General features: G+C 37.3%; 1 pseudogene; it reads left to right on the top strand.

Annotated features, from left to right (window-relative positions):
* Window positions 1-4,150: 4,150 nt before the first annotated feature.
* On the top strand, window positions 4,151-4,250 carry LOC113307274 (annotated as a pseudogene).
* Window positions 4,251-11,599: the final 7,349 nt, after the last annotated feature.

The raw sequence follows: 11,599 nt of genomic DNA, 5'->3' as shown, positions 1-11,599 counted from the left end.
ATGATCCCAGCAATCTATTTATACTCCTCAGCCTCATTTAATCACGCCATAATTCTCAATATTCTTCATTGAACTCGGGCAGTAAAGAAAATATTCTGGGAATATTTTCTTCCCTGATTTAGCTTCTCACGCGTTTCTACATCTGCAAAATCTCCTTATTTATATTTTTCAGGGTCCAAAGTGTTGCTCGAGTCATCAAACATGAGCAGAACACGTTTAAATTCTCCAAAACTCATGCAATCCCGTGAATTGTTCCTCTCATGCACGTGCTGCCCTGTTTTCTTCTCACGGATTTTTCAGCCAAATTTGATCGAAACAAACACCCATACCAGCTCTGTTAGGACATATCACAACTACCCATGAAGTTTCAGCGATTGAATCACACAAAAACTCCTCCAAAATCCGATCGAAAAATCTGCCAGTGAAGTGAATATTTTTCCCGCCATTTTTTATTTTTGAAATGTTGAAGATGAAGTGCCCCTATCCTTTTCTGGGGTGCGAATAGCAGATGGGTGCTGAGGACAAATTTGGGTGTTGAGGATGAATTTGGGCTACGCATAACCTTGGGTGTCCCTTAGCCAAATCTGGGGTCCGTATAACAAATGTCCTCCAGGGGTCCAAATAGCACTTTTTGAGCAACTTTTTCCACACAAGTGTATTTCTCCAAAAACACCTACACAAACATAAAAACACCATAATAAGTACAAAATCAAGCACTAGCAATAGAGACACTGAGGACAATTCAGACACAAAACTGTGTCTATCAAATACCCCCAAACTTATTATTTGCTAGTCCTCGAGCAAATATAATCTAGAAAATAAAAATGACTACACTTAGCACGTGCAGCAAGCCATTAAACCACTAGGTGGCCCTAGTGGCGTAGTGTTGTCTCCGGAGGGTTTACGAGACCCTAGCTATCTACGTAGAACCTTGGAAGGCACTAAAGAATCTCCTTGGTTTGCATACTCTCATTGACTACAATATGAAGTACTCTGATGCGAAATTCCAATTGTTGTACACGAGTTTGCACTCAACATACTAAAATTCATATATAAGTGACAGAGCTTTACTCAGATAGTTTCTGTACATCATAACCAGAGTCAACCAATCATATGAAAAAATTAAGAAGATGGATAAAGAGATGGTTAAAAGTGAACGGTGTTTCCCATATCTGTCTGAAGGCCTCTGCCAAGGTGGACCTATCCTAATGGACTAAGATACCGGTCTGACTAATATCAACACAACTAGCATATACAAGGGGACCAGTGGTCGATAAACCTAACTCTAGGTCAACACAACTGGCATATACAAGGGCACCAGTGGTCGACTTTATTGAATTTATTCTGGTTGGTCTAACAGTCTGGTCTTTTTTTTTTCGTTTTTTTTTTTCATTTTTTATGTTGGTATCTCAATCACTCTATTCCACCCTAGCAAAGGTAACAACTTGAATCGTGTGCCCCACCAAATCACTTAAAAAATAAAAACAGAAGGATTAGGATTCAACGAGATATGGCGAAACTACCATGTTTTTTTTTTATTCTAACACCTGAGCTCTGTGCTTTTATGAATAAACTCTTTAGATGTTTTCATCTAATCAGATTGGTTCCTCAACTCCTACAACCAAGATGTTCCCATCCACTTAGATTGGTTAGTGTCATCCTTAATAAGCATAAATTTCTAGGCTTTGGAGTTTATTTGTTGCAGCTAAGAGCTAACAAAAAGTTTCTTCCCCACCCCTAAACTTAAATCTAACATTGTCCTCAATGTTCTAAAGATGAAATTAAAAGCATGAACAATAAGAAACTGTTGCCACTTGATGGATGGAAAAAAAAAATAAGGAAGGATATTACCGTAAGCATGAGTACCTCCCAGGAAATGCTGAATTTAAAGTCTTTAGCTAGACATCAAATAACTCAAAAAGGATTGTCACCTTCCAAAGTCATATATCAATAGTCGAAACAATTGTGGGTCCATAAGACCAAATAGAGCTGACACCAGTATGAGACAACTGCACTGATTCAGAAAAACGAAAAGAAGGAGCACGTCCTCATCTAAGGTTTCTGTCAAGACAACTGGGTTTATCTGCGGCACGTAATTGAACTTCATATGTGTCTCGATAAATAGATTCATCCGAAAAACGAGTCTCTAATACCTGGGTTACCTCCTGGACAGTATCAGGAGGATCGGGTTGCGGAGTATGAAAAGACTCAAGTAATATCTCAGATGTACAAGGCTCGAGTCCCAAGTTAGGAACTCTAATTAGGGATACGATACAATCACAAGAACCATCACTACCCCGAACTTAGGGTTCACAGACAAACCTCTAACTATTTCTTGAATTTTCGGATCTTCATAGTCCTTAAAATACTCAAGAGATTCTTCTAGAGATTGATCACATATCTGATCTAAGAGAATGGTTTCCTCAAATTCATCTAAAGAATCTACCAGTAAAGTGTCAAGCCAATTATCTTGAACCAAATCCTGAACTAAAGTGCTAATCGTATTCACTTCTTCTAAATCATCGTTCTCAGAAGGTTGTCTAGTAACATTAAAGACATTTAGTTCAGTGGTCATATTACCAAAGGATATGTTCATAAGACCAGTCCTACAGTTGATGACAGCGTTAGCTGTGGCTAAAAATGGGGGACCTAAAATCACTGGGATTTGACGACTTGGTCCCTGAAAAGGCTGGGTGTCTAGAACAACAAAATCCACAGGATAAATAAACTTATCAACCTCAATCAGAACATCCTCTATGATACCACGAGGGACTTTGACAGACCTATCAGCTAATTGTAGTGTCATTTTAGTCGGTTTCAACTTACCAAGACCTAGATGGGTGTATACATGATACGGGAGTAAGTTAACACTATCTCCTAAGTCAAGTAAAGCTTTATCGACCATGTGATTACCAATCGCACAAGATATGGTGGGGCATCCAGGATACTTATACTTAGGGGGTGTTTGGTTCAGAAGAATGGAACTTACATGACCAGCTAAAAAATCTTTCTTATGGACATTAAGCTTACGCTTTCGTGTACAAAGATCTTTAAGGAACTTGGCATAAGCAGGCATATGCCTAATTTCTTATAATAGCGGAATGTTTATGTTCACCTGCTTAAATGTTTCCATTATCTCGTTGAAAGTCGACTCCTTCTTTGTTGGGGCTAACAAATGTGGATATGGAGCTCTAGGCACAAAGGTAGACCTATCAGGAATTTCTTGGGAATCCTTAGTGACTGTTTCAGTTTCCTCGTCTACGGGCTCCTCTTGGGAAGTAGAAGGTGGAACTACAGTATGTCCACTATGCATGGCTACCTTATTATCTACCGTTTTACCACTCCTAAGGGTTGTTATCGAGTTCACATGGTTTGATGATTTCTCACCATCTAAAGATATTTGATGGACTCCCCTAAGGTTGGGTTGTGGTTGATTAGGAAACTTTCCTTTTTCTCTCAATGTCTCATTTGTCTGACTAACCTGGGTTTTCAACTCGGAAATAGCCTGAGAGTTAGCTTGTACCATCTTTTTATTTTCATCTAATCCTTGTGCAACCGATTACTGAAATTCTAAAATGTTCTGAGTTAACAAGTCAAGAGACTCTTCTAAACTCATGATTTTCTTATCTGAAGGGATCTGAAACTGTGCCGGAGCTGAAGGATTCTTAGTACTAGACTGACCTTGATTCTGGCCCTTGACCAAGAAAGGTTTGGATGGTTTCTCCAGCCAGGGTTATAGGTTTCTGAATATGGGTCAAACTTCTGTCGGTTATCAAACCTAGTGTTGTTATAAAGAGCATTGGATTGCTCTTCAACAACATGGCCTTCCCAAAAAGGCTCATTTCTTCCACTACTACCACTAGAATGACCTAATTCTAAGGATTCTAACCTTTTGGATATAGCTGCTATTTTGGTATCTGACTCATAAGATCCTTCTACCCTATTAACATTTCCTCTACTTAGAAGAATTGTTTTCTGGGGTTCCCTACTATTTTCCCATTGTTGGGTCTTATCGGCGATTTCATTCAAAAATGTCGTCGCTTCATCAACAGTTTTATTCTCAAACCCACCTGTGCATAAGGACTCAACCATGGTTGTTGTTGAATAATATAAACCCTCGTAGAGGATCTGAACTAACCTAACCTTTTCCAAACCATGATGAGGACATTCAGATATCAAGTCATTGAACCTTTCTAAGTACTTATATAAAGATTCTCCCTCTTGTTGAGCAAAAGTACATATTTGTGTCCTAATAGACGATGTTTTATGACTTGGTAAAAACTTATGTATAAAGGCAGAAGTAAGTTGGTCATAGGTTTCAATTGACTCAGAGTCCAAACTATACAGCCAAGATTTGGCTTTATCTTTTAAGGAAAATGGGAATAACCTAAGTTTCAACGCATCATCACTTAGGTTTTTAATTTTCAAAGTACTACAAACTTCCTCAAATTCCCTAACATGAAAATAGGGGTTCTCATTCTCCTTCCCTAAAAACATTGGGAGCATCTGTAAAGTCCCAGGTTTTAGTTCATAATTTGCCTCGGTTTCAGCTAACTTGATACAAGACGGACGAGAGGTCCTAGTTGGGTTTAGCAAAGCTTTCAAAGTTGCCATTTCTGGCACTACCAAAGGACTAGGATTACTAGGGGTACTTTCCTCACAAAGAGATAGATTCTCAAAACTGAAGTTTCCAAAAAAGGGGCTCTCAAAAGAAGAGTCTTCGAGCTCTCCGCCTTCACAAGAAGAACTACTAGGTTTGTCACTAATCAAACGACCTAGAGTGTTTCTTTTCCAAGCCCGTTTAAAAACTTCGGGCATACACTAGAAAAACAAAATCAAAAAGAAAAGTCATAAAAAGGAAGAGATGTTCTATGCAAACACAAACAAGGCTGACTCCACCACAGCAAACCTACTGATTTCTAGCAAACAAAAAGCATGATGGATCCACATAGATTGTTTCTAGACCAGCTTCTAATCCTTCGAACGGGAATTCGTTACAATTTAAGCAAACCCCTCTGGAATCAATCCGAGTTAAAGTAAGTTGAATAGAGGCGAGGGAAGCTCGGTGGAGCTTTGATACCCAAGGCCTCACCGGTTACAAGGCGGCGCAGTCACGCATTCAACTTACAGAAACCGTCAAGAACTTCGAAGTATGCTTAAAAGAGTAACCAATATTTTTCGAATGACTTTTCTATTAAGCTCGTTACCCTATCGGTCTCGTTCTAGTCAAAATTTTAGGCTTAGGTTCGCGTTTGGTGTCGTTTTCCTAAGGCGGGCAAGAAGAGAATGGTGATGAAATCCGAACCCTTATCTTGTATGGCCAGTCCTTTCCCTTTACTAGGAAATTAAAGCAGCCGTTTTCAAGTCCTCAACATATATGCATACGAAGGAAGACAGTAACTCGCTGACAGGGGATTCGCGATTGTTTCTACAAACTTACCTCCCGTACCAGACGGGGGATGAACCTTTGTAGTCGACTCGGGACACGACTCCTGTGTCATGTACGAACCCGAGGGGCCGAGGTTATATCGTAATCACCGTCCTTCTCTGCAAACAGTTTATATTTAAACTACCCTTCCGTAGGGTTTAAAAATAATGTCCCAAAATTTAAAGTCCAAAGTCCAAAAATATAAAGTGCAAAAGAAAAAGAAAGTCCAAAAAAATAAAAATCTAAAAAAATAAAAATGTCTCTCTGTTTTCTTTTTTTTTTCTCTAAAAATAAAAAAAAAATCTTCTTTTTTCGCTCCTTTCGCTTTGCCTTTTACTCGAAGTCTTTAAGTGTTCACCAAAAGCTTTGGAAAAAATTTCTTTCGCTCCAAATTCTGAATTCTGTAAGAAAAAGACAAAAACCCAAAAACATAAAGAAGAACAAATAAAAATAAAAACCTAAAAAAAAATATATATAAAAACTCTAGCCTAACCGCGTCGGCGGCGCCAAAAATTTGATGTGTTTTCAAAGTTGTTGTAGTAATATGATTCGTTCAAGACTTGTGAAAGCGGATTTTTAGATTTTTTTTAATAAACAAAAATAGCGAACTAAATTAAAAAGATGTTGTGAAAATTATGGAGAGAACAGGGCTAGGATTTCACCATTGGTTGATATTAATGATTTAATAAAACAATAATATGCAACTCAACATTCAAATTGATTCTAATAGTATTGCCTAGACATGTAGATTTCCAAAAGAATAGATGTTAATCCAAGCATAGAATATCAGAACCCTAAAGCAAGCATATTCTATCAAGAGAAAATACACCTAACTAATCAAAATCATATAAACAATTTTTAGTTCAATGCAAAAATCATAATAGAGTTGTTGTAATTAATTAATAGAAATATATCACTTTTACCGAAACAACGGCTTCCTCCATAGCCCCAAGGATTGGGTTTAGCTCATCATGATGTTGGAAACACGCTCAAAAGTTGATTTCATTGCTCAAAGTAGGTGTACAAATGATGAAATGGAGAAAATGATGAAAATCGGGTGTTTGCAACGTTTATAATTGTTGCAAAACACTGTTACAAAGAACGGTAAAAGAGAACTGATGTTGTTGTATCTCTACGACCCTCGTGCGGCTGTGGTTGTCACTGTTGATAAACGACTGCCTCTGGTGGTCTTTTGTTCTTCGTGTTCTTGGTGCAGCAGCAAAAACAGAGTTCTGAAAACTCTTGATTCACGCCTCCTGAGCTCTCCTCTCGACCCCAAACTCTCCGTCCCCTTTTTCTATGATCCCAGCAATCTATTTATACTCCTCAGCCTCATTTAATCACGCCATAATTCTCAATATTCTTCATTGAACTCGGGCAGTAAAGAAAATATTCTGGGAATATTTTCTTCCCTGATTTAGCTTCTCACGCGTTTCTACATTTGCAAAATCTCCTTATTTATCTTTGTCAAGGTACAAAGTGTTGCTTGAGTCATCAAACATGAGCATAACACGTTTAAATTCTCCAAAACTCATGCAATCCCATGAACTGTTCCTTTCATGCACGTGCTGCCCTGTTTTCTTCTCACGGATTTTTCATCCAAATTTGATCGAAACAAACACCCATACCAGCTCTGTTAGGACATATCACAACTACCCATGAAGTTTCAGCGATTGAATCGCACAAAAATTCCTCCAAAATCCGATCGAAAAATCTGCCAGTGAAGTGAATATTTTTCCCGCCATTTTTTATTTTTGAAATGTTGAAGATGAAGTGCCCCTATCCTTTTTTATGTGCGAATAGAAGATGGGTGCTGAGGATGAATTTGGGCTACGCATAACCTTGGGTTCCCTTAGCCAAATCTGGGGTCCGTATAGCAAATGTCCTCCAGGGGTCCAAATAGCACTTTTTGAGCAACTTTTTCCACACAAGTGTATTTCTCCAAAAACACCTACACAAACATAAAAACACCATAATAAGTACAAAATCAAGCACTACCAATAAAGACACTGAGGACAATTCAGACACAAAAATGTGTCTATCAGCAGGATCAAGTAATATTCACAATTTCCAAATATATAAATATATATATAAGTTAAGGATTTTGTTTTGCAAATTAAGCAGGTTAGAGCACGAGAAAAGCACCCATTCATACATATAAATCAACATTTATACGTCACTTGATCTAACAATGTTTATACATATAAATCCACAAATCTCCCAACCTACAGAGCATGGACCAAGTGATCAAAAGATGTATTTGATTTCCATTCTCACTCCCTAAAACGTCGTGCAGGAGTTCCCTTCATTTTCATAATGTCAACAGTCACCATAGTGCATAATCGAACATCGCACTAAAACAAGGTTACTACAAATACATAAGCAGGCTATACAGTGATACAAATTTAAATTTCAAGAGCCAAATTATATTAAAAACCATATGCTAACCTGTAATTGCACTATTGATATCATTATCTCTAATTCTCATAACCTTCTTCTAGATCAGTTTAATATGATACCTAATTTAGCTTCAATTCATCACAATCTCCAAACAGGGAATCTCAGTTACACAAGGAACCCTTAATTCAACTTTACACAATCATGTCTATTTCAGTTCTAGGTAGCACCCATAAATAATCAACCAAATTAATTCAATTTCACATATACAAGCATATAAATCAAATATGAAACTCTAAATTCAGATTCTCTTGATTACCTTTTCTTTCGAGATTGACACAATGATCACTCGATTCAATTCTCAAATCATCAAACTGAGTCTTTGATCCCTTCTTTACCATCACTAAATCAAATCTTCAATCAATTTCCAGAACCTTAATTCTTCAATTAAATCCATGTTCTTCCATCTTTGTATCTTCTCGATTCTTAATTCATCTATCAGCAACAGCACCACGATCTAATTTTTCATCACAACTCTAAGAAATCAAATCACCATCCACTCCGTCTAGATTTCAAATTAAGAAACCTTAACTCTGATTCTGTTTCACCTTTTCTCCAGAAACCCTAAACCAAAAAAATCAACAGAACTAACAACACCTTCCTCTATTCATCTAATTCACTATTTGTTTTCATCGTTATCATGAACGAGTTGCAGTTCCTGCATCAAAGAAGAAAAGAAGAGTTTCTCTCTCCATCGCTCTCGCTCTCTCTAATCAAATGAATTCAAAACGATTATAACCCGAAGGTGGTAATTTTGTTAGTGAAAAAATCCGGAAGTTTTTGAATCGGTGAGAGTTTGGATTAACTCGTTTAAATTTGGACTACACTGTCTAAGCCGGGTGAATTTTGGACTAGAAAGTACTGGGCTGGGAGAGACAGGACTAGAGCGTCCAAAGCCCAAGAAAAAAGGGATTAAACGTTAATTTCTACCTTAGAAATACACACTCATGCACGGAAGAAAAGTGCGATTACGGTCATCTGTGTTAGCCAGGTCATCCACTTTTTAAACTCAACAACAAAAAGTTAAGATTTACCAATAATCTAACTATTTAATACCTAGGCTTGAGATGAAAAGTTCCTGAAATTGTGTACTTTTGTGGGGAATGGAGAATCTGGAATAATTTACAAGATCGAGTTGAAGAGCGGACATATGGTAAGTTGAGAAACTTTGGGCTTGAGAAAACGGAAGACTCATTTTTGGTGGATCCATCGTCTCTAGACGCAGAACTGAAGACTAAAGTTAGACACTTGGTAGCATTAGGCACAATAATATATATAGTGAAACTTCATAGCTATTTTTCGAGTTCAGATTTGGCTATCTATGGGACTCCCTTCACAATGCAATCAAATCTGAATATCCCGTTAGATTATGTTTGAGATGTCTTCAAATATTTAAAAAGAAATTCTATTTTTACAATCGTTTTAACAGGTTCATTCAAATAGAATCTCGGAGACATCTTTTAGGTCCCTCTAAAATTAAAGATTGTACAAATGGAGATCCAATTTTCTCCCCTTTCTTTTAGTGTTTGAGTTTACAAGTATTTGCATCTTGGGAGCACTTTGCTTTATGCTTCAGATGAGGTAGGTTATATATGTTGGATAACTATTTTTTCAGCAATAAAATGACGATATATGACCCATTTTTAATTTAGTTCAAGGAGGATAAGAACCTCTTTTAAGTGTAGCAAGGTGAAACATCCTGGCTCCTGCCAAGGTGTTCAACAAAGAGCATATACTAGGTTAATCGAAACACCAAGACTATGGTGTTTACTGCTCAGCTGATATTGCCGGTTCAATTTCCTAAGACCAAGAGGTGTTCTTTCACATATGCGGCGGAATATTCTTTTTTTTTACTCGGTCACGGTCATGTTATGGGAGACTGTCTATATTTAATTTTATTCCTTTCGATATGAGGTGTTTGTTGCAGTGGATGGGAAAGATAAAGAGACACCAAGAGTAAGAAATTTCATTCATTAGAGGTAGTCTGTGTTACATGGATACAGTCCTTTATATACAATAGCAATAAAGCCATATCCACTATACTGGGCCGCACATCCATGGGATAAATCCCTACAACACTCCCCCTTGTGTGGTTCAATAGAACTTCATATGCAGTACTTCAGATGTAGGTCTTCAAATGTTGTTCTCTTCTTGATGACTATTGTGTCTAAAACAATTGCTCCATTAAAACTTTAACAAGGAAAAACTCAGTGGCACAATACCTTGGTACAGATCTTCACATGTAATACTTCACATGTTGTCTCATATTTTACATGTAGTTCATCACATGCAATACGATCTTCAAAAATCGACGAGTCTAATTTAATTGCCTCGTTAAAACTTCGTCAGGAAAACCCCTGAGGGATAAAAACTGAACTTGGTACATCTCTTCACCATGTAATACTTCACATGTTGTCTCGTATTTTACATGTAGTTCATCACATGCAATACGATCTTCAAAGATCGACGAGTCTAAGTTAATTGCCTCGTTAAAACTTCGTCAGGAAAACCCCTAAGGGACAAAACCTGAACTAAATAAACATAGTACAATATTAATTAAACTTAGAACATAGTTGGATGCGTGTACGTTTCCTCATTAAAACCTTGACAAGGAAAACCCAGTGGGATAAAACCTTGACGAAGGGAAATGAGTACAACGTGACAGATGCAAGTAAAAGTGATCTGTTGCAGATGATCACTTTGCTCCATTGAAGTTGATTAATTGCTTCACAACTCCTAGAGCAGAAAATCTTCGTGAGAGAGACAATAGCCTTAGATGGGAAATTACATTCCCGGTATTTTTTGTTGTCTCATTAAAAACCTTTCCGAGCAATAAAACCCTGCGGGAAAAAGTAACCTCGGTGAAGGAAAAGAGTTCAACACACCATTAGATGCTCCCCCTGATGTCAGACAATTTTCATTAGTCTACTGTAGTCAAAGGGAGTTTATCACACATTACTTTGGTGACTTGAATGTTTATAAGACCCTGTTGTTGATTCTGGAAGTTACGTTTCTTAACAGATTATCGTCATTCACTTCTTTGATTCAGATATTTTCAGTAATATCAACGCGATTTTTATGTCTTCAACGTTCAACATACTTGATGTGTTTAATGTTGTCTCGCTAAAAACCTTGTCAAGTAACAAAACCCTTTGGGAAAAACTGTTCTCGATCGAAGGGAAAAAGAGTACAACACATCTTCAATTTCGAAGTAAAATACGTCGACATCATATCCTTGGATCCTCCCCCTGATGTCGGCATCTCCCCCTGATTACTTTCAGGGTTATTCCAGACAGTTCCTTTAGTCATGTATTTTTTGAAACTGAATATTGGTAATGACTTAGAAAATAATTTACCATATCTCCCTCTGATTACATTCGTTGGAGAAAAGATTATTGTTCCTTCATAATCAACAACTTTTGGATTGCACTTTCATTAGCATTCCTTTTAATGTCTTTGTAGGGATAAAACAAATTTATGTCAATGGTTACTTTTAAGTACATGATTACATTCACTATACCATTCCAATGACGTTGCGTTGCTTGGAGCTATATCTAGCTAACAAGTTCCCTGCGGATGTAAAATTTAATCGAGTACATTATTATACTAAGTACAACAATGCGTCTATTGTACTTAGATATGGTAATTTCATCTCCCAACACATCTTCGTCATATTCCTTTGGACGAGATGGTTACTTACTTACATTTGAACCT

This window comes from Papaver somniferum, chromosome 8, assembly GCF_003573695.1.
Source record: "Papaver somniferum cultivar HN1 chromosome 8, ASM357369v1, whole genome shotgun sequence".
Lineage (NCBI taxonomy): Eukaryota > Viridiplantae > Streptophyta > Magnoliopsida > Ranunculales > Papaveraceae > Papaver > Papaver somniferum.
Note: the sequence above shows the minus strand (reverse complement) of the source record. Positions and strands in the feature narration are given on the sequence as shown.